The sequence below is a fragment of the Eupeodes corollae genome, chromosome 2, assembly GCF_945859685.1.
Source record: "Eupeodes corollae chromosome 2, idEupCoro1.1, whole genome shotgun sequence".
NCBI lineage: Eukaryota > Metazoa > Arthropoda > Insecta > Diptera > Syrphidae > Eupeodes > Eupeodes corollae.
In genome coordinates this window covers 144,101,856-144,126,294 of record NC_079148.1, presented here as the reverse complement: position 1 = coordinate 144,126,294, position 24,439 = coordinate 144,101,856, and the positions used below count along the sequence as shown (strand labels likewise).

General features: G+C 29.8%; 1 protein-coding gene and 1 long non-coding RNA gene across 2 annotated transcripts in view; one reads left to right on the top strand and one right to left on the bottom strand.

Moving 5' to 3' along the window:
• Positions 1–24,439, bottom strand: part of LOC129946309 (calcium uniporter protein, mitochondrial) — a 315,499-nt gene that overhangs the window by 115,424 nt on the left and 175,636 nt on the right. The gene's annotated exons all lie outside the window — the stretch shown is intronic.
• On the top strand, positions 870–23,944 carry LOC129946310 (uncharacterized). Its single transcript, XR_008781562.1, has 3 exons — positions 870–1,722; positions 1,784–1,877; positions 23,807–23,944. It is a non-coding gene; the product is annotated as an uncharacterized LOC129946310 (long non-coding RNA).

The window sequence follows — 24,439 nt, the reverse complement described above, 5'->3', positions numbered from 1 at the left end:
ATGTCTAAAAAGAGTAAATAAGCTAAAACGGACCTATTAATTGGAATTTCCAACTGTTGACTCGACCATTCCATCTAATGCTCTTTTAAGAATAACTGTACAGATGTCATATGGACTTAACAATAACTGTACAGATGTCATATGGACTTAAGAAATTGTAAAAGTGTAAAGAGATAGTAAGATGTTAAAATCCTTAAAAATTAGGTAAATTATGTTTTTTTTTAGTAAATAAACTTCTAAAAATGGCTTTAACATTTTGCTAAGTCGTTTAAAATTTTGTGCAATTGATTTTAAAACTATTGAATAAGAAAAATTAGTGAACAATTGGATTGATTGGATGGACTATGGAACTTTAACTATGCCACAAATCACGTTTTAAAAAAATTAATGCCAATTGAAAAATTCTTCTTAACAGTATTCATGTCTTGCATTATAATTTAAAACTCTGAAGCTCTTAAAAAACACCCTAAACAACAAATTGTAAAAACACTTGAGTGAAATTTTTCATTCACTTATTAGGACATTGATTCTTTCATTTAAGCGTGATTTGTAAGTGAAGAATCTACTTGAATAAAAGATATACAGTGAAATTTGGCAGATTCCTTTAGAGAGTTTTTACTGTATTTTTGACAGAATAGCGGCTAAGGTAGGTACGTGAAGTTTCTTGTTTTATTGCCGATAAAGGACAGAATTAAATATGTCATAATGGCAGCAAATTCATGCGACCATATCATTACCTTTTTTATTTTATATTTTTGTTCATAATTATTGTACTAGAACCTGATGCCCCCAACTTTGAATATTGTTTTTCGTTTTTGTTTTGTTTTGTATTATTTCAAATTATCATAAAACAAACAAACAACAGCCGTTGTTTTGGACGACAAGCCAGCGCAGCGCCGCCGTCGCTGAGCCACCATGCTACGCGTCAACTAACAACTGCACAAAAACAACAAACTAAAAAAACAACGCTGGAGAGTTGAATCAGCAGCACTTGGAAAAATGCTGGCCTGGCGGCATTAGCCAGCCGCGCATGGTTTTTAGTTTACATCCGAACTCGACCGCGAAAACATTACCCTCAAAAATATAGAGATACGGGATGTCATTATATTTAACGTTTTTAGAGGTGGTGTAAAATATACGCTTTACGCTTTAACAGCTGTGACCTCTCTTGTTTTTTCTTTTTAACATTAAGTTAGATACGAGTACCGTGTCAATTGAAAAGTTGGAATCATATGAAGTAATTGGATTTTAATTAAAGATACTCAAGCATATGTATCTACGATATGATGTGTCGAGACGCAATGGTGCATTAAGAGTCCGAGGAGTGAATCAAATGAAGATTATTAAATTGACGGATAAGTGATGATTGTTACTTTTTTTCTTGTTTTTTAATCATAAGTGAAGGTCACTAAATAAGTTTGAAAAAGATACAACAAAGTCAACTTTAAACAAGTATCTAACTATCTAATGCTTCCGTGAGATCATTTATCTTAATTTTTTGTTTTATATTCATTTTTATATGAATTGACGTGATTTTCGAGTACCTACCTATCAAAAGAATAGTGCTTATTTACTTTTAAGGCTTTTTTATGATTTCAAAAGATTTACTTCTAAATTGAAATTACTCTTGAACACAATTCGTCTGTGGTTTTCGGTGAATTCTGAGCTCAAGTTCTATTTGATAGATTGTTGTTGATGACGGACGGTTTTGTATTGTTTATTGTGAGTTCTGAAGTTGAAGTTAAAGTAAAGAATATACATAATTGGTTTTTGTGTTTGATAGAAAAAAATAAAGTTCTTTGTTTGAGGTTTAAGAGGAATATAAGAGGGTTTTTCAACACTGAAATGGACATATTGGATATCATATTGACTTGAAGGTAAACAAAACAAACAATAACTCTACTTTTAAGATTTTATGTCCAATTTCTTTTTTTAATTTAATAGTCGTTAACAATTTTATTATTTTTTCAGTTTTATTTAAATTACCTACCATTTCTGGTTTCGTTAACAATTTTTGTTTTAATTGTCAAGTCATGTCAATGTCATTACCTTACACCCGCAAATTCATAAAGAGGTCTTAAAAAGAGAAATTAATATTAAGTTTTATGATGTGGTAGGTAAAACCATAGGTAGGTAAATAATTGGATAAAAAATATATACAAAAAATAAAAACAGTTTTTAGAAAACTTTTTTGGAAAATTTCAAACTGTTTGAATGAGTGTTTGTTATAATTTATTGGATTATAATTGCTTAATATTTTTTGCTAAAATTGTAGATCACAAGAGAGCAGAAAGTAAAGATAAAGTTAATGTCAATTCTTCCATCGAGTTGTAAAATTTTAGTCAAAAACTGTGAGAAAACTAGATTCGTAGAACACTGATAACTTTCAATTAGTTCAATTAGTTGAATTTTAAAAAAAGTTTATACAAATTTTGATTGACATTAATTGAAGTGAAGAAAAATTTGAAACATAAAGAAAAGTCAAAATTTCAAATTTGACCAATCCGAACGATTACAATAACTTCCATTGGAAATCTTTGTCATTACAATTTTGAATGAAGTGTAGGAGTAATACATACAATAAATTTTTTAATTCATGTATTTTCTTTCAAAATCTTTGCGGTTAATTTTTGTGTGTTAATATGTTTCTTATTCACAAAATTTCTTAGTCAAGTAATTGACAAAATGTATCAACGTCAATTGACAAACAAAGTATATCAATATCAAAGGTTGATTAGGCGGAAACGGTTGGTTCGAAAAAAATTTACTATTTGAGCTAAACTTTTAGCAAACATCTTGCAGCGTTTTTCTAATGTTTGAATGCCAATGAACTCACATTTTTCAATGTACTCTAATAAAAATTCCAAACTTCGCAGCAATATTTCAGGACCGATCTAACATACCGACATAAAGGACTTTTAGTGTGTAAGGGTCCCTAAGACCAAGGAGTTACTTGAAGCATTGTTCACCATGAATTCTGTGTGATGCACTGATTAGGCTTGGAATCAAAAATCATTCCAAGATTTTTTTTTCAAAAAAAAAAACAAAAACTCTAGGATAGAAATGATAAGGGCTAATTTGATAAGAATATAAATATCATTTTGGAGAAGCATGCAGTCTTACAAATTTTGTTCAACTTCAACATCATCCGCAAACATAAGACGCATTGAATTTGAAAGGAAATCAGGTAAAATTAATTAATAAAAATAAAGAACAGAATTGGACCTAAATGACTCCCTTGCGGAACGCCAGAAATTACTGAGAAAGACATAGTTGCATCAATTTGCGTTGTGTATTCGTTACTCCTATTTCACTTTTGTGAATAGGAGTGATGAAGGATGTTTTTCTATTGGATCAATTGAGTGCAAACTTCAAAATTAATGTTTTAAGACGAAACAGTTGTGTTTTTTATGTTCTTTAAGTCCAAAAAAAAAACAGTAGTCCCCATACAAATATTGTAGACAAAAATAGGAGTGTTTTTTTTTTTAAACAGTACCAAAGAATTTTATAATTCTTTTTTTTCTTAATTTGGACTCCACCTTTCAGCATTTCTAAAGAACTAATGAACGAATTAATTTTTTTTTTTCGAAAAAGTTCTTTTGATTTTGAAATAGTACATATTTATTTTTTTTTTCAAAATTGTATGTTTCAAAAATGTGTCACATTTGTGTAACAATATTCAAATATTAAACTTATATTTATTAAGCATTAAATAATATACCAAAAGCATTTAAAAAAGAGGGATGTGACCCTCACTGATAACTTCCTATCCCGTTTGTCGATATGTCTTGCTTGGAAATTTTTAGGTTTTCGTGTTTTGTTAAAAGAGTTGTCAATTGGATTATTCTCAAACATTGCCTATAATAAAATAGTTTGAATTCAAAGTCATTTTTTGTTAATGAGATTTGTAGTCGAAAACCAATTTTTAACAATTTTAGCAACATTTTTTAAAAGTTTTCATTTTTTTATATAAATAAATACAAATTGGATGAATGACATTAATTTAAAGTCAATGTCTTTTATTGTTTACGAAAACGGAGCATCAATTTGTACCAAATGTGCATAATTTTTTTTTTAGATTTTACTTTTTTATGAAAAAACTGACTGTTGGATTTTTATCAAAAATTCACTGAATATCGAAAACAATATTTTATGTAAGATAAAATAAGATTGAAAGCAATATTTATTAATTTTTGAAACTTTAGTCAAAAATCAATGTTTACGAACTTTTAGTAATGCATTTTTACGGTTTTTTATTTTTTGTTAAAAAACTGTCAATTCGGTTTTTCTCAAAATTTTACTGAATATTGAGAGCAGTATTTCTTAAAAGATAAAATTAGTTTAAAGCTGATATCTCAAAGGATTGAAAAGATGTTTGAGTCAAAAATCTAATTTTACCAACTTTGAGTAATGTCTTTTTAGGTTTTTATTTTTTATAAAAAAAATTATCAATTGGTTTTTTCTCAAAATTTTACCGGATGTTAAAAGCATTATTCTTCGGTTCACAAAAATATTTTGAAGATAAAATCATTTTTTTTCCTAAAATTTTCGAGAAGACAATTATTTTTTGTTCAGTTGCTTTGATTTATAAAAAGAACCGTTAGTTGTAATTTTTTCCAAAAATATATTTCCTTGGTATCGTGTTACAATATATGATATAAAATTTAATGCAAGTCTCTAGTGTGATATTTAGGGTTCACCAAAATGTTTACCTTTTTTTAAATTGCTATGGTAAAAAAAAACACAAATACAATTTTTTAGAGAGTCCTTTCTGAATCTTTCTGCATTATTATGTGTATAACAACATTTATTTGAAGTCGATATCTCTCCTGGTTCTTGAGCTATGAACGACGAAAAAAAGTCACGAATGTACGCACGTACAGGCATCTTTTTAAAATTCTTTGATTTCGACTCTAGTGACCTTGAAACGGTGAAAAATGTTAAAATTTCCAATTCGACATATCGTACCCATTGCAATAACCATCCATGGGAAGTTAAAGATAATGGAAATATTATCTTTATTCAAAATTCATTTCCAAAAAATCAGTTTTTGAGTGAGTTTTTTTTTTTTTGAGAAAATCTATGCACTCAAAGTTCTGAAGATACATTTTATATTTTTGAATCTTAAAACGAAGGGACAACTTTTATTAAAGCTCTCTGCATTCAGGAACTATTACGTGTGCCCCAGTAGTACTTTTTTATTGAAAACCTAAAACAAGACTAAAAATTGGTAAAAACTAATTTTGTACAGAAATATGTTGAGAAAAAATGGAGGAGTTTACATCGAAGTTATATTATCTTAATTAAAATATTGTTCTTTACTGTCGGAAGAGTTAAAAAAAATCAAATGACAGTTTGTTTTTGAAAAAAAAAGTTAAATCCTACCACAAATTTAGAAAATTTTTTTATTTCAATGATTGGTTGTTTTCTTTTCCAAATTTTTTAAACGATAATTTTACTTACTGCAAAAATGTTTATTTTTTTAAAAGGAAACAATAGTGAGTTATCAGTGGTTTTCGCCACTCAGCTTTTGAAATCCCTTATTAAAAACGTAGACATCCCTTTCCTATTCCCAAAATTTTATGATTTGAAAATGATACTTCAATAGTTTTGCTATTTTAATAGTAACATGTTACGTTTCAACTCTTTTGAACCCAATCGAAATTCTCGAGGGAAATTTTGAATTTTTGTCTGCTTGTGTAATTTTTCTCGAAAAAATGAAAATTTCCAAGAAATGTTCTTCTATCATCTTTATCAAATATGAAGAGTAGAATAATACAAATTCTGAAATTCCTTCATAGAAAAACTACTAATTCCTTTCCTTCTTTTTTTTTTGTTGTTCAGAGAAATAATGAATTTGCGATAAATTGATGATCCTTCTTCATTCTTCTAAAAACTTATGCACACAATAGATTTGTGTTTTTCTTCTTGTGTGTTTATCACATTGTTCAACTATCTCATCACACAATTATCCTTATATTTTTGTAGATATGTATATTTTATCGCAAGTCACATGCACGAACATATGTTTAGGAATTTTGATCACCCACAAAAAAGGAAGAAAACACGAAAATATGTTTCAAGGAACTCTTATCCTTGTTTATATGTTCCTAGAACTACTGTATTCCTCAAAGACGTTATGGAATGAAAGGACACTCTTATATTGTTCATTGAAGTGTGCTACTTCCTTTTCTCATTATCTTTTCCTCTTTCATTTTTCTTTCTTTCTTTTATGTTATTTTAATTCTTTGGAGAATTCTTGTCTTAGGAGGAATTTATATACAAAGCGAGATATATTCGCATAAAATTGAGAAAGGATTTAAATTGATGGCAAGTTGTGTATTGGGAAAAATTTAGAACTTGACATTCAGAAGAATTCTTGAAATTTGAATCTAAATCTTGTGTTCTTTTTATATGTTGGATGAAATTGAATTGAGAATTGCGTTTTTCAGTGACCTTCAGAAAACTATATGAATTTTTGAACAAAAATAGCAATTTCCTTTCAAATCAAATTGAAATTGAATTAAATTTATAAAATGTTTTTATTTTACAACCATTAGCCACAAATCAAAACTTATTCGAGTGAAAAATTCCTTCCAAAACCATTTCCAATTAAAATTAGAAAAAAGCGACACTGAAAATATGATTGGCAGGTTTATTTTCAATCATCTATAAAACTAAATCTCTCTATGAAACCAGTGAAAAATAATTGCAAAACATATATTTTTAATTTAATACAAAAACAATAAACCCGAACAGAAAGTAAAAACAATTTTTAACCAAAGATACTCTATTAACAAACTCTTATCCAATGTTATCAGATTTTTTTCTATATTTAATTAAAACACAAAATATCGATTTTTCATGTACATTGAGTGCATAAATAAATTCTAGTATCAAAAAAGATTATTATTTAAATTCAATAAAACTTGTTGTTGGTTCTGAATCAGTAGTTTTGTATATTTTATTATGTCGTTGACCCATGAACGAAAGATAATGAATCACATTGTGTAATTTGATATTTTCAGTTGGCATTGAACTTTGGTTTAAGTTTTATTGAAATTAATTACACTCCATATAATAAATTCAACAGAAGTGTCATTTTGTGCTGTAATGAAATCTAATTAATCTCGTACCGATTTCAAATGTAAGATAAGGCCTTTAAAATACAATGTTAAAAACAATGTTTCACTTTACCATTAAATATTGAATCTAAAGCTGATAAAGAAATAGTGTTAAGAGTTAAAAAAACATTGAAAATTTTCAAGCGTTGAGATGAAAAAAGACAAATATTAAAAATAAACATTCAACAAAAAATTCCGTTTTTATTCATTTTTTTTTTGAAAATGTTTCATTAACCAGTAATTTTCTTCGACAATTTAAATTAGTGCTCGAAATTCAAGTAAAACACCTAATTTTCTATTAAATAAACATATTCTCCAAAATACTGGAATACTGAATTTTTAAATTGAAACTTGAAGAAATTGCTTAACTGTTTCACGTATATCTTAAATACAGCTTTTAACTTATTTGTACCTTATAGGACTGAAAAGAATATCTCAAAATCTCCGTGGTATAACAAAATACTGGCTTTTTAAAAAATAAATCATTTGTCAAGTATAAAATGTCAAACGCTTTAGATGACAAACATTCATTTTGTAAACTTCGTAAAGGAATTCATGGTTCTCAGCAAATTCTTGCAAAGGAATTATATGTCGAATATCGAGCTTAATTTCAAAAATGATCCGAATGCAGTTTTATTAATTCTAAAAGAAAATCAATTGGCATTCCAACTACGATGAATTTTAGAGGGGGTAATTCTACTGATATTAATAAAACTCTTGATCTTTTTGCTCAATTTTTTAAATCAGTTTACTCAACTTCACAAGGACACTTGGATTTTGTGACAGATATTACCCCTTAAGTAGATATTAGCTCAATACACTAAGAATTATATGAAGTATTAAAATGTGTCTTCCGAATCTCAAACCCAATCACATTCCTGGTGTCGATGGCATTCCTGTTATGTTGAAAATTACAGTGGCTGTCCACAATTCCTAAATTAATCCAAAGTTTAGTAAAGACCTAACTGGATTTTTTCGTTAAAGAACATGTAAGTGATGCCCATCAGTGGTTTATATCGGGTAGATCAACTGTCCCTAATCTTGCATGTTTTCCGCTTTTGTTATCAATTGTATAGAAATTAAAAGTCAAGTAGACTTTGATTCTGTAAGCCACAACAAACTGCTTCGTAAGCTTCATAACTTTGGGATTCACTCTAATCTCCTTCAATGGGTTTCATCATTTTTAACTGATAGGGTACAATAAGTAAAACTTGACAATCAAACCTCGAGATCTATAAAATGTACCTTAGGAGTTCCCCAGGGCAGTCATCTTGGACCACTTTTATTTATAATCTTTATCGATGATATTTGCAAAAACATAAAATTCAGCCAATGCCTCATTTATGCTGATGATCTTAAGATTATTTTTAAAAGTGAATTCCATTTATGATTGCTTTAATCTCCAAATAGACCTCGATCATTCATCAAACTGGTGTTTGGTTAACTGTTTTAAGCTTAATGTCAAGAAATGCTTCGCTATCTCTGTCTCTAGAAACTCAACTGACTTTTCGGATCCCTATACGCTTACAACTCTATACAACTCATTAGTTAGATAATTACTTGAGTATGCTGATGATATGGAATCCTTTCCAACAAACATTTTCGGAAAGAATTGTGAAAGTTCAGAATCGTTTCACAAAATGTGTGTTTTGTAAAATGTGCTGGAATTTTTGTCCAGATTCTCAAGCTCGACGTAATCTTCTGGGTCTGAAATCTCTCAAATCGGGAAGAACTATTCATGATATAATATTTGTGGGAGATATGTCATGTAACCATATATAAAGTGTCCTAACCTTCTATCGATAATTTGTATTTATGCCCCGATTAGACCATTGAGAGAAAGATACCTTCTTTTTCAACCTAAGCATAGGACTAATTTTAGAATGAGTGAACCAGTTTCAAGGTCAATTAGGGAGTTCAACGGAGTAATTAGTCATATTGACATAGCCTGGCTAAGAAACAAATTCAAAACTGATTTGTATTATCTATTTTTAAGAAATAAATGATGAATTGTAGATTAATAATTTTTTGTACGTACCTATGAATTTATTCTTTATTGCATCTGTTGAGCCTGTAGCTCGTAGATTAAACAGGTAAATAAATAAATGTTTTCCAAAATACAGCTATTTAATTTATTTTTGAGTAAATTTTGTTCAAAAACTGGTTGAGGAGGAGAAATTTATATATCACTTATTAAAAATATCAATGTAAGAAATAAGAACAAGTGTAATAATTCAATTCCGTTTCTATGAGTTTATTTTGGTATTTTTTTTTTCGAAAATCTGCAGTTCATGACATTCAAAGTCAGAAGAAGCTGTGACATTTTTTGAATTAAGAGTTTGAATACATTTAAGATCTGTGTCAAGTAAAGCCTAAGGTTAAGTTGAATATAACTGTCAAATATTTTCGAAAACGGTTTCGGAGATATTTGAGTTATAACTTAAATACAAAAATCTAAAAATCTAATTTATGTTCTATGAAACAGCGTATAACAAATAGAAAAACAATTTCCCGAAAAATGTGTAGAATTAGATAAGCTGCGAAGTACACAAACAGCTTAAAGAACATAAAGCTTTGAGTTATTACAACCTTTTTTTTTGCTCCGGTCCAAAAAGAGAGAACTGTTCAAGTAATGTTATGATGTATGAATGATGAATAAAGAATAATGAATAATGAATAAAAATTAATGAATAATGAATAGTGAATAATGAATGATAAATAATGAATAGTGAATAATGAATGATAAACGAAGAATGATGAATGATAAGGTTCTTAATTAAAACGCCCAGTAAATGTTCTTGCCTGCCTCATTTTTTCCCAGATTTTGAAAATGTTTACCTTCTCATATTATTTGATTTTGATCTTTATCATGTTTCTATTTTTGCACAGTAGAGCTTGGGTCTTTTCAGTGGAGTTGTAGCACCTATTTTTGCTTAGGAGTCTGCCTTTTCGTTTCCCTCTACACCATGAAGGGTGACAGTATTTTACTCATCTTATCAAACTTATTCAAAGTATCAATACAATCTCACAGTATTTTCGACCGAAGAGATTAGATGATTGACTATCTGACATAATGGCTAAAAGCTTTTTTTTGAGATTATGTTCAGCGAATTTTGAAATGGTATTTATTTCTGCTTGAAAACTATTCGAGCATTTTCCATTTGGTGTAGAAATTTTGATTTTAGGCCTAGAGATTCCTGAACCAGTTCCTTTAAAGATACATATCCTCTCGACTTTAAATTTTGTATTAATTAGAATTAAAAATAAATAATAATTTTAAAGCTCTAAAAATCTCATCGTAAATTGGCATTTAATATATTATAAAGTGATATAACTATCACTTCCTTCCATTGTTTATCTTATAACTTGCGAAAGCCCTTAATCACTTATTGTGAATTTCTAAACAATTTGCAATTTACCAGAGATAACATCAACCTTGTTTTCATATTAATTGTTTGTTCTTCAGACATAACATCTTCTTATTATATCAATTTTCAGTTAAAACAAAAGCCAAGTCAAGATTTATTATATAAAACTTCACATACATAAATTGAACCACTTTTAATGCGACTTAAAATAATATAAAGATTTAATTACTTAAACTTTTAATTAAAATTGAATATTCGCTTTATATATATAAAAAAAGGTGAACTTAAAAACAGGAAGGTTAGGTACCACACCTATGTCGATATTAAATTATTCAATTTTTATAAGTCAACTTATAATTAGAATATCGTCTTTTGATTCAAATAAGCTTTAAGAATATTGAATAACAGAAATATGAGATAAATTAAAATGCATATTTTAATATGCAACGAAATGTACAGCTTTCAAAGTTTTAAAGAACCTTAAATCAATTGATTTAATAGTTTTTAAAAACTCCTTTTATATGAAGTTTTAATCTGTTCAAATTTTAAAAACATCTGTTTTCAACACTATTTTTATATTTTCAATATAATTCAAAAACTTCATGTAATGTTAATAAAACAAAATTACTTTCATAACGTTCTGCCATTTAAGCATGCATTCTTCAGTGTGTCTCGAATATTTATGTTAGACAGGTGAGAACTACCAATATTTGAAGATTTTTTAAAATACTATAAATATTTAAGCTGAATACTAAAGATAGGATTTATAGATTTGGATAGGATAGGATTTCAATATTTGAAGATTTTTTAAAATACTATAAATATTTAAGCTGAATACTAAAGATAGGATTTATAGATTTGGAAAACCATCACGAGTTTGATTGAAAAAAAATCTACTTCGTTAGAGTAGATAGCTTGAAAAAGACGTTTTGTATTCAATTCGAATTTAAAAAAAAAACTAATATCTAACTCGAAAACCTGATCATAAATGATAAATTATTTCAAAGTCAAATTTGAAAAAAAATAAATTTCAAAAATTTAATAAAAATACAAACTCTTCTTAGACTAAGTTTTTATTTGTTAAATGAAGTCCTTAAATCCTTTTTTCTGTGGCTTTCCCTCAAAAAAACTTTGTAACAAATCAAAGCTATCACCTTTTATACTTTTAAGTCAACTACATATGTACAAGGATAAAGTTATTGTGCAATAGACGTACGTCATCGTACGTATCTTTATCACTTTACTTTAGTTTGCCACATCATCTATTTAACACAATTGACGTGGTTTGGTTACCAGGATATAAACTTTCATGATAATCTTTAAAAGAGATTTGTTCTTTATTTTCTTTCCTTATTTTGTTGTTGTCCTTTAGAGCTTTGTATAGTTTTATATTACACATGTTATCTCATGGGTTTTTGAACTTGAGCAAAAGTCAAAGAGTGGATTTATTTTTTTTATAAGCAAAAAAAAAAACATTTTATCTTCCGTTTAAAAAATAAAGTTTTAACTTTGAAAAGGACTTTTAAACGAAAAAAAGGTATTCACTTTGATGATGATGAAAGATGTATCTCTTCTGAGCTTTTAGTGTATTTTTGACGACAATGAAGATGCTTTTATCGGATTTACTAGTTCGTCAAAAAATCTAGTTTTTTTATAGTCATTTAAATGTTGCTTCTTTTTTTAACAAAAGAGCCAAAAACTATGCAATGTGCACAGATACAAAAAGATACACGATAAACATGAAAAAAAATCACATTCTTGAGATTTTGTTAGATTAAGAAAGAGCTAAATGCCGCTTTTATGTTTTATTATGAAAATTAGGATTTAGTTTCAACATTTTTATATTTTATACATTTTTTTAAACTGATGCAATATGAAAAGTGTTATTTTATTTATTTTCGTTGCATACTTACTTTTTCATGAACTACTTCGAAGATATCCAATTTATTTGTATATTTCCTTAATAACATAAGAAATAGATAATGTGCTTACCTGAAAAGAGAAAACAAAATATTTGAATATTTGAAAATTGTTAAGAAAAACTATGAAACATTTTACACATCTAAAAGATGTTAATAGATAAAAACTATTATTTGAATACGATCAACTGACACACAAAAAGTATAGGTCCTAAATGGCTATGCTGTGGTACTCCAGAAGTTTCACAGCTCCATTTGAAGAGACTAGATATTTTGAAGTTTACTCGACAAAAAATATGAATGGAGTTTTGAAATTAATAACTCATATCTCTGAGCTTGTAGATATTCAAGTAAGTTACTTAAGTCTTTGAAACAGTATTCAAAGAGGCCTTACAATGATTTGAGCCATTTACGCTACTTAAACTCACTCTTTTTATAGTTCTAACTCTAGTGAAATACCCAACTGCATTGCTCGCCTTTTTTTATAGTTGACGGGCACTCAAGGGGTTATAAATACCCTTAACATGTTTAAAGTTTAAAAACTGTGCGAGCTTTAGGAAAATAGGAAGGGATGAAAGAGGAGATACCGATGTACATTGGTCTTAAAGTTGTGAATGTTAAAATGATAAGAAAAAACAGAGTTGGGTAAAGCATTCCACATTCTCGATGTGCGGTTATGTCAAGAATCTCTACACTTGACAGTACGTCTGAAACTGAGCTCAAGGGTAGACTGATGAGCATTCCTAGAATTACAAGTATTACGGCTGAATTGTTTGAGGGGGGGAATGCAACTGACTAATTCGACGGGACACTCAATTTAACCGTCGAGGTTCTAGGAAAACCCAACTATGAAACCTTTCGGTACGAGCTAATGATAGAAACAGATAAATTGGAAAATCAGACATGCATTTAGGGCTTACAGCCATCAGAGAATTTTCAAGTCCCTCAAAAAAAAATATAAAATAAAAATGTATGTAATTCAATATTGTATTTTTTTTTAACAAATTTGAGTTAATTTACTGAAATCAAAAAATGTCTATGTTTTAAGGAGGTCCTCCACATTTTTTTATGGAGGCATAACAAATATCAAGAAGATGAAACCAATTTCGATAAGGGCTTTTTATTGCCTCTTAAAGATCACTTCAACTTTTGGTAAAATTAGATTTTATTTGACTGAAGTATGAATAGTCACTTTCCACAACAAAACAGATGGAAATCAATAGAAGACTGCTACATTTTAATTCTTTCAAGTTTAATAGAAGCATTACCTGGACCTGACCCAAAAACCTAATTTAAATGAGTCTCTTGTTTGCTATAACAAACATTTTTGGCCAAAGTAAAAAATAAAGTACAATTTTATGATTTGAAGGGTACTTGCATTCTTTTCATAGACCATCAACATTAAAAAGTTTCCCATAAACACTAAGAGTCAAGCTCCTTCAATTTTAAAAATATCCTCAAAAGTATTCATCCAGGATGAATATACCATAAATTATATGAATCATAAACTTCATCAAAAGAATTCATAGTCGTGTAGGTAAAGGTAGGTACACTAAGTCCATTTATTATGAGTACACCGAATTTGTTTATTTTGTCATTTCAATGAATTTTATGATTTTATTTCCAGGAACGAAACAAATCATAAAAGTAAATTTAATGCTAATCTAACATAACCTGGTCTAGGAAAAGTCCTTGTGAACTTAAAGTCCATTTGATTAACCATTTTCTCCTCCCTAAAATGCCCTTTCCGAAACCTCCCATCATGTCCAACACATGTAATATGTGCGTTGAGTTCTTATTCAAATGAATAGCATTTGCATTTTAAGCTTAAACCAAGATTAAAAGTATTTGCATATAATATGGTTGATTGCTTTTGCTATGGTGGTGGAGCTCCATTGCGGTGTTAGGTTCTTTAAAGAGCTTGTCCTACTTAAATAAGGACGAAAGGAGTATGGTGTGTGTGTGTGGTGTGTCTGAAGGTAATACTAACCTGAAGGAGTGAGCATTGGGTACATATTTCTCTAAATGGTATTTAAACACAAGAAATAAAAACTAACCTAACTAACCTTGTTCCATAAACCCCTATACATAGAGAGCCAGAGGAAAATACAAAGGACTTTCTTAAGGACGACGAAACGTTCATCTCATGATGGTGATGGTATAAACAAAAGGGAATACGAAATTAAGGGTATTAAGGTGTGCAAGAAGAAAGTTAATTAACAAAAACCATTGGTGTTGAGTAATTGGCTATTGAACTTTTAGGTATTATATTGTATAAAGGTCTCCCGTCTCAAGTAGGTAAGGTATAATGCCATACAAGGAATTAGCAAATTGGCCATTTATTGCTCATTCATTGAAAGATGTGAGTTGTAGGTTTTTATTTTATTTTTGTAAATTAATGACAATGCTATTTGTCTCTGGCTGGGCTTTTGTTGTGCAGTGTCGGATTTAATGGATTGCATTAAGATTATTTTCCGCAAATTAACATTGAATAGGTTTGATTAATAATATCTTGAAAGTGATTTGTTGGTTATGGTTGGGGAAATTTATTGGATTGACCTTTTGGATTAACAACAAATTCAAAAATGAACATTGATTGATTGATAAGAAGAAAAGGAAGAAAGACGGAAGCATATTTATAGGTGTTATTTATGTATCGGTATTGCACTTAAATTTGTTGTATTCTAAATTGCAGGATTTATAGGCAGCTTAAACATAAAATTTATTTCAGAAATTTTTGGTTGTTTTATAGTTACTGAAAAGCCTTTAAAATTCTTGAAGATTCGTTAGCTTCGAATGGTTTTTTGACGTCCTTGAACTTCACAAATATCCACTGATATCATTTTGTAAACATTGATTTATTGTTATATCTTTTTATCGTTTTCAATATTTGTTTATAATTTTTCTGCGCCATTTAATTCACTTTCACATACGAGTTAGTCTAATAAAAATATTTCGCCTTTAAATTGTTTGTTGGCAAACAAAAACGAATAAATTAAATAAAATAAATTATTTCTAATATACTGCTAAAGTGCACTCAAATTCAACGAATAAAAAATGATTAATAATGTAATTTTATTTTGTGTTGTTTAAAATTTCCCTTTTAATTCTCTTCATTTTTAAATGTGTTTTAAAAAAATAATAAGAAACTATTTTGAAAGATGTCTAGACTATTTGATTGTTTTTGCTTTAATTTTAGTTATTTCGCTTACAGTTCGAAAATTCCCGGGGTAATTTTTACAAACAAATACTGTTATGACGAGAAGCCTATTGAAATACAGAAATTAATAAAGGGTGATTTTTTTGAGGTTAGGATTTTCATGCATTAGTATTTGACAGATCACGCGGGATTTTAGACATGGTGTCAAAGAGAAAGATGCTCAGTATGCTTTGACATTTCATCATGAATAGACTTACTAACCAGCAACGCTTGCAAGTTATTGAATTTTATTACCAAAATCAGTGTTCGGTTCGAAATGTGTTTCGCGCTTTACGTCCGATTTATGGTCTACATAATCGACCAAGTGAGCAAACAATTAATGCGATTGTGACCAAGTTTCGCACTCAGTTTACTTTATTGGACATTAAACCAACCACACGAATGCGTACAGTGCGTACAGAAGAGAATATTGCGTCTGTTTCTGAGAGTGTTGCTGAAGACCGTGAAATGTCGATTCGTCGCCGTTCGCAGCAATTGGGTTTGTGTTATTCGACCACATGGAAGATTTTACGCAAAGATCTTGGTGTAAAACCGTATAAAATACAGCTCGTGCAAGAACTGAAGCCGAACGATCTGCCACAACGTCGAATTTTCAGTGAATGGGCCCTAGAAAAGTTGGCAGAAAATCCGCTTTTTTATCGACAAATGTTGTTCAGCGATGAGGCTCATTTCTGGTTGAATGGCTACGTAAATAAGCAAAACTGCCGCATTTGGAGTGAAGAGCAACCAGAAGCCGTTCAAGAACTGCCCATGCATCCCGAAAAATGCACTGTTTGGTGTGGTTTGTACGCTGGTGGAATCATTTGACCCTATTTTTTCAAAGATGCTGTTGGACGCAACGTTACGGTGAATGGCGATCGCTATCGTTCAATGCTAACAAACTTTTTATTGCCAAAAATGGAAGAACTGAACTTGGTTGACATGTGGTTTCAACAAGATGGCGCTACATGATACACAGCTTGCGATTCTATGGCCATTTTGAGGGAAAACTTCGGAGAACAATTCATCTCAAGGAATGGACCGGTAAGTTGGCCACCAAGATCATGCGATTTGACGCCTTTAGACTATTTTTTGTGGGGCTACGTCAAGTCTAAAGTCTACACAAATAAGCCAGCAACTATTCCAGCTTTGGAAGACAACATTTCCGAGGAAATTCGGGCTATTCCGGCCGAAATGCTCGAAAAAGTTACCCAAAATTGGACTTTCCGAATGGACCACCTAAGACGCAGCCGCGGTCAACATTTAAATGAAATTATCTTCAAAAAGTAAATGTCATGGACCAATCTAACGTTTCAAATAAAGAATCGATGAGATTTTGCAAAACTTTATGCGTTTTTTTTTAAAAAAAAGTTCTCAAGCTCTTAAAAAATCACCGTTTAGTACTTCACTAATAACTTTTAAGCTTTAAACGTTATTGAAGAGCAGTCTTTTTAAATGTACGATCATGTAATTTTCTGTAGTACCCGTGGCATGATGGTTAGTGCGATGGACTGTCATGCGAGAGGTCTTGGGTTCGATCTCTGCCTGTGCCACCTAAAGTTTTTTTCACGGGTACTGCCTCTTGCGAGGAATTGACAAATTCTTCAAGAGTAATTCTTGTCATGAAAAGTGCTTTCTCAAATTTGCCGTTCGGATTCGGCTTAAAACTGTAGGTCCCTTCCATCCCTGACAACAGTACTCGCACACAGGAATGGTTGAGAGTTGTCAGTCATTAGGCCCTAGTTCTCAAACGGACTGTTTCACTACCCAATTTATTTATTTATTAACTTTCTGTAAAAAAGTTTGACATTTTTTTTCCTCAGACACAACTTTAAGAAGATATCTTCACTTTTAAAATAATATAAAATAATTAGTTTTTTTCGTAATTCTTAAGTTGTTCCCACAACAAATACAAATTTTAGAAAACATTGTTAAAAAACGTTTTTGAAAAGTTTCCGAAATGTTGTTAACATTTTCTGATTCGCTTTTTTTTGTGGACGCTTTGAAAAACATTTCGTTATTAAAATTGATTCTGAAATGTTTTAACAATAATTCTTTGGTCCGGAGACACCTTCAGAATAGAAATTTATAAAATATATCAGTGACTGCTTTCAATAATATGTTTGTAGCGATTTATTTCAAAATGCCGGTTGTGAAGCGCTTTGCAACAACCTGTTTTCAATTTTTAAGGATCCACGGCCGTACTAGCGAGTTCTGTAATTTTGGTAATATATAAATTATTTTGGTTGTTCTGCTTTGTGATATGTAAGATTTTTGGGAAATATTGATGTCTGGCCAGAAAAGCAAAAAACTTGCTCAAAAAATCTTCAGATAATTCTTAATAACAAATAAAATATTCATTTAAGAAAAATCACGTTACGTTCTTCCAAAAAAAAATTGTTTTCAATATAATTACAATTTCATGTCAGCCGGTTAAAAATTGTCTGAGATCCGGAGAATCCGGTCAACCAAAGAATGCAGTATTGAGATGAGTTTCGAGTTATAGAACATCATGAATAATATTACAATACATTTGAGACTTAAATTCAGTAACCGACTACATAAAGGTTTGCCCCGGCCTCAATATTTTGGGAGAACGTTTTAAGAATTATTAGAGGTTAAGAAAACGACATTTCGAAAATTTTCGATTGGTTAACTATAAATTAGGGTTGCTTTTTATGTATTCGACACTTTCAACATCAAAATACTACTATACTATACTACAATACCTTTGATACATTTTCCAATGTGTTTCTAATAATTTTGGCCACATTTAAAAAATGATATCTACATTTTTGGGTGTAGAAAATCGTAATAGACAAGAAAAAACCGTTCGATGTTAAATCAAGGCTGTAGGTCGGATGTCTCATCTATTCAATAGGTTGAGTCTTGCTTTTTCATAATGGAGAATACATTTTCCGAATTTTACCCCAAACACTTCCTTAAAATAACTTATTTAGTCAATATAATTCCAAATTGAACGTTGTACGATTCTCAAGTTCTAGGGCGACTCAATGTCCAGTCTTGGTAAGGAAACACACAAAGCAAAAAAAACCAACAACTTTTGTAGATTTTGTTTTTTTATTTTGAAACCGTCAATTTCTGTTCAAATTAAGACTTATCCATGACTTAATACCTTTTTACGATATGAGAGCTTAGGTCTATATTCTTGTTAAAACCGTTTCAATTTCTTTAGCAATAATTATATTATTTTCCCCCTAAGTACGTTTTAAGCAACTTTCATTCATCAGGAAAAAAGTTTCATTAAATTTCTAAAACTTTTTCCTATTTTAAACCTTTTTACGATGTCGTATGAGGTTTTTGAGCTATCCACATTAAATTTTTGAACAATTCCTTATACCGATTGATTCCAGCCTAAGCGAAATTGCGAGATAATGCATCTGTACTAATATTATACATAGGAAAGTCAGTTTGTTTGTTTGCTCGGTTTTTCCGTCACAACGGAGCTATATTATGAAATTCATTTTTGTGTGAGGGTAGTTACAAGGCTCAAGAGTGTTTTAAGCTTTAACTTTTTACCACGAAAAAATATTTCATTCCCAATTTATTCGCGGGTAACATTTATAATTAAATATTTAATATATTATTTTTTTTAGGATAATACTTAGTAGCATATCCTTAGGTGCTAAATGCTATTGAACTTATCATCGTGATCTGGCATCAGGCGTTTCTTATAATAACATTATTTTTTTTAAAGCTTTATTATGTACTAAGTAAAATTTACAATTTGTATGTTCTTGCAAAGCCTAAGCTTTTCTGCAGAAGATTGAACTTATGATTCTTTTTAAATATGCCAACTGTCTCTTTCTATATGTGTTGAAGTGCCGTTGTATGTGAAGACACTTCGTGCGCGTTGTCTGATTTTAAGATGGTTAAGCGGTTATTTTAGTATTGAAAATTTTCTCGACTTTAAGGACTCGGAATTTGTTTTCATTTTGCTCTCTTATTTTGTTGTATTATTCTTAGAGCTGAATTTTGAAGTTTTTGAAGTTTCTTGATGTGTGTTGGTGCTGCGTTTCTCCAAGCGAGTATGCCATATCTCAGCTTTGACTCTACCAATGCGTAATAAACTTGTCTCAGAACATCCCCAGTAGCATGGTACTTTAAATGCGAAAGTGCGTAGGGACTCTTCTTCAGATCAGTACGTAGCTTGTCTATATGTTTTTCCCAAAGGAAATGGCAATCAATAACAACTCCAAGATATCTATAGAGTTCAACAACTTCAATGTATGTTGTAGGCTTGATTGGACAGAGATCATTCCTGAAATATATTTGTTGGTCTGTTTTTTTTTTTTAAATGTGGACTTCGGATACGCATACGTTTTGTCTTAGAAGCATTTATTACCAATCCGTTATCGTGATACCATCGAACAGCAGCATCGAATTCGTTTTGCATTATCATTGTGGCTGATTTCAGAGACCTATCGCGAACAACAATTGCAGTGTCATCAGCAAAAACAAGATGAACATAAGTGGTCCTAAAATAGATCCTTGTGGAACTCCATATTCGACATTCTTTTCGTGACACCATCGAACAGCAGCATCGAATTCGTTTTGCATTATCATTGTGGCTGATTTCAGAGATCTATCGCAAACAACAATTGCAGTGTCATCAGCAAAAACAAGATGAACATAAGTGGTCCTAAAATAGATCCTTGTGGAACTCCATATTCGACATTCTTTTCGTGATACCATCGAAGCCATAAACAGTACAAGTACATTATGTCCCAAATTTAAGCTCTCGTTTATACAGTCAGCAAATTCACAAAGCAGTTGTCCTGTATTTTTGTTCTTTTGAAACCCGTACTCAAAGCAATGCTGGAACAGTATTAAAAATTGGAGATAGGCGATACCGAGGACGGAAGGTTTTTTTTTTTTAATTTAGTGCATAGTAATTCTGAACTTATGCAAGTGTTTACCCTGATTTACAAAATAACATACATGATGATTATTTTGTCTGTAAAATAGCAAGAAGCATTGTTGTTTTAAAAATAAATTCAAAAATATTTGATGAAGTAGCAGAGGGAATATTTGACAAAAGACTCGGTCATGGACTCAGAAGGGAGAATTTCGTACCCAGTAGAGTTTCTCATCTCACTTAAGCTGTCCGGATTGTACTCACGTAAGTTGCAATTGAAATTAGGCCTGCCAGCAATGATTATACGAAATTAAGATTCCTATCGATAAGTAACCATTTGATTTTGAAAATACTGGGTTTTTGAATTGTTTAAATTATTACCACGATCATAATTTATTATTAGCGTTTAAATTTTCAAATGTTTTTATGATACCTAAGCTGTTTTTTTTTTTATTAACAAACATCAATTTATTGACTTTTACAAAAGTAAGGCCGCTAGTTAGCTGTTAAAAAAAAGTTTCTTTATAGTTGCTTTAACCTTGCGTATCAAAGTAAAAATGCTTTAAATCGTTCTCAAGCCACTTAAATTTTGCACTTTTAAAAAATGATCTAAAAACATTTTCAAGTACATACTCGTATTATATTCAAATAGATTAATCCATGTAAAAAAGGCACATGAATTTTAAAATGTGTTTACATTCATAAAATGAAACGTATTCATTCACAAAAATTTCTTTTTTTTTGTCTAGGAATAAATTAACTTAAATTGACGAATTCGTCTAACGAGTTAACTATGAGTACACTATTTTGCATACAAATTTAGTTTGAATGTTTTTGTTGAATTTATTCATATTATGGTACACAGGTAACTACACTACACCTACTCTACATTATTATATTTGCATTTGCACAACCCATAAAACACATCAATTTAATACGCAAAATTAGCGCGAAATATTGTTTTGATTAACATAATACAAATGAGTAACAACCATGATATGAATATAAACAAAAAAAAAAAACATTCAATATTATTCTATTTATAAACTTTTTCGCACTCAATATTTTGTTCTTTCTTTCTCGTCTGAGCCATGATTTATTGTATCTTTGATCTAAAAGGGTATCGTGTTTTGTTTAGTATTTATATGTTTTTATGTTATTTTGTTGTATTTTTATTTTGTTTTAGAAGCACGTAGAAAAAATGTCAATCTTTCACCTACATAGGTAGGTAGGAAAAAAAAGGTTTTATCGATTGAATTTTCACATCATTATACGCGCTTGTACCTTACCTTCGTTTTGAGTTCTATTTTAACGAGGAGAGTTTGTTCTATCGTCTCCTTTCGTACGGTGCTGACATGTCACGTAAAATGTCAAATTGAACTTCAGAATTGCTTTTGTTAAAGGAACATACAATGTTTTTGTTTAATGTTCAAGACCATTCAATACAGAATATAGGTACACAATGAGTTCCAATCAATTTTTTATAATAATCTCATAGAGAATAGAGGATTATTCAATTTTATGGTGCATAACATTAGGTGGGAAATTTATAATAATGTTTATTTTATGTACAAATAAATAACTATTAAAATTTATTACGGTTCTCAAAATATAAATAAACACACTCTGTTGGTCATATGAATAATGGATGATTTGGAAAGCTTTTGAGAGTTATATTTAACATTGCATATCCTAGGGGAATCATGATGTTTCTACGAATATAAACGTCAATTTTTTTAGTTTGTTTCTTATTTCTTATAAAATATCAAAATTTTATCCTCTTAAACCAAAACAAGAATTTAGAAGAATATAAGAGTGGTGTTAGACATTACTATATAATAAAACCATCTAAAAGTATGCAATATATTTCAAAACGTAAGTATTTTTTGTTTAAAATTATAGATTCTAATATTGAAACGCTGTTTTTGTATTTTGGTATTATAATCCACTTAATTCTCACTAAAGGGTTTGAAAAATCAATTTTTTTTAATTTGAATGGTTTGCTAGGACTTAAAAAATGATGTCCCAAAAGGTTTTGGCTAGGAAGAAGATTTAAGTACACGCATTTCAAATTTTAGTATTAAAGCTATCACAATATTATCTCATATTTCCAACTAATCAACAATTCAAACGCGTTTTTTAAGTTGGTAAGACTTATGAGTCATGTTTCAAATAGGTTTCAAAGGATTGAATGGAAATTATGATTAAAATGTGGGAGAATACATTATCTTTAAAAAAAAAACGTAAAATATATGTTAAGATCTGTTTGTTATAAACAATTATATTTTTGACTTAACGTTTTAGAAGAGCTCCATTTGGCCAAAATTCAATGTCTTCAAACAATTCCATAGAACTTTACTGCATTTTTTTTAATGGCTTAATTTTTTATTTTTTATTATAAAACTACAGAAGCTCTTAAACCGGGCTAAGACTCTGAGAAAAGGAGACATAATCGCAAAAACAATGGATAGTTGCAAATTTAAAATAAATTTAATTTCGATATACTCTGTAGTAGTTTTAAGGAATAAATTCTATAAAAAAAACTATTTTTTGAGCCAATATAGGTTTGCAACGTTTTCTAATTAAAGTTTTCGATGCCAAACGTGATTTGGATTTTGCACCTTTAAATCCCTTAAAGGGTAATTTTTCTGCATTATCTGCACACACAAATATTACTTATTTTCCTAAGTATATCCAATTTTAAATAAAAGAAATAAAACACTATTTTCCTAAGTTTATCAAATTTAAAATACAAAATAAAACATCTAAAAGTATGCACTGTTTTTATGATACAAATGTTAAGGAAATGCAGCCAAGGGACATTAAAAGACGCTTATTAAGGTCAACGATCGTCGTCGATTCCAATGATACAATTTTATGAACTATTTCGACCTTCTGGGTATAATTTCCGAACTAAAAATTAGATTTAATTGTTTCAAAAGCATTAATTAATGCAATGAATTTAAATACTTAACCTTTAAATGTTTAAAATTATTCCGTTTTGCTAAAAATTATTTAAAATAAAAACTTATTCGGGCGCTTTAAAGCCCGAGATGAAAGTTCTGGGAAAAGAGCTTAATAAAAGATATTTTCACCATCTCTTATCCCAGTCCTTAAGGGCTGAATACGATTTTGTTTTAATATCTCAACATTTGTTTTAATTTTCTTGTTTAGAACTAAATATTTTGTGTTTTCTTAAGCAACAAAGTATAGTTTTAAAAAACGCACATCCAAAAGTATGAATTCGTTTTTTATCGCAAATATATTTATTTTGTTGAAATTTAATTCATAGTTTCTTTTTATTTTTAATTTTTTAGAAAAGCCAAAGAGCACACATTTAACTACGTGGATCGTGTACGTCTGGGTCAAAGTTCGTTACAAAAACAATATCGTCCGCCGTGCGGTTCTGGCTGGCGCCAAAAATCCATTTCGAATCTAGACCTTTCAACAAATCGTCATTCTTCGAGTCATTACATCGAAAACGATAGACGTTTGAGACCAAGTCGATCCCTAGATTACAAACACTCGTCCACCCACAAAGAAGACACTCTAGACATAGCTGAATTTTATTGGAGAATCGATCCCGAGAAAGATTACGATCAAATCCAACAACAACATCACAACTACGGTGAGTGCAATAAATATTTTTATGTAATGTTTACATACAATTAACAACCCTCTAATGGCAAAATGTTTTTACCCACTTTCAACAATAATAATCTGTCATTGTTGATGATTTTTTTAGTTTTTTGACATTTGCATAATAAATTATCGTTTTTTTTTTTGTCTCCATTAGTTGAAGAAAGTGGTTATCACTCAACAAATCTTTACAATCAACCATTTGACATTGGAAACGAGTCGTGTAGCTTACGTCGTTCGAGAAGTTTGGCAGTTATTCGTGAGGAGACATTTAGTGATTTACAAATTTCATCGGCAAACAGTCACAGGCG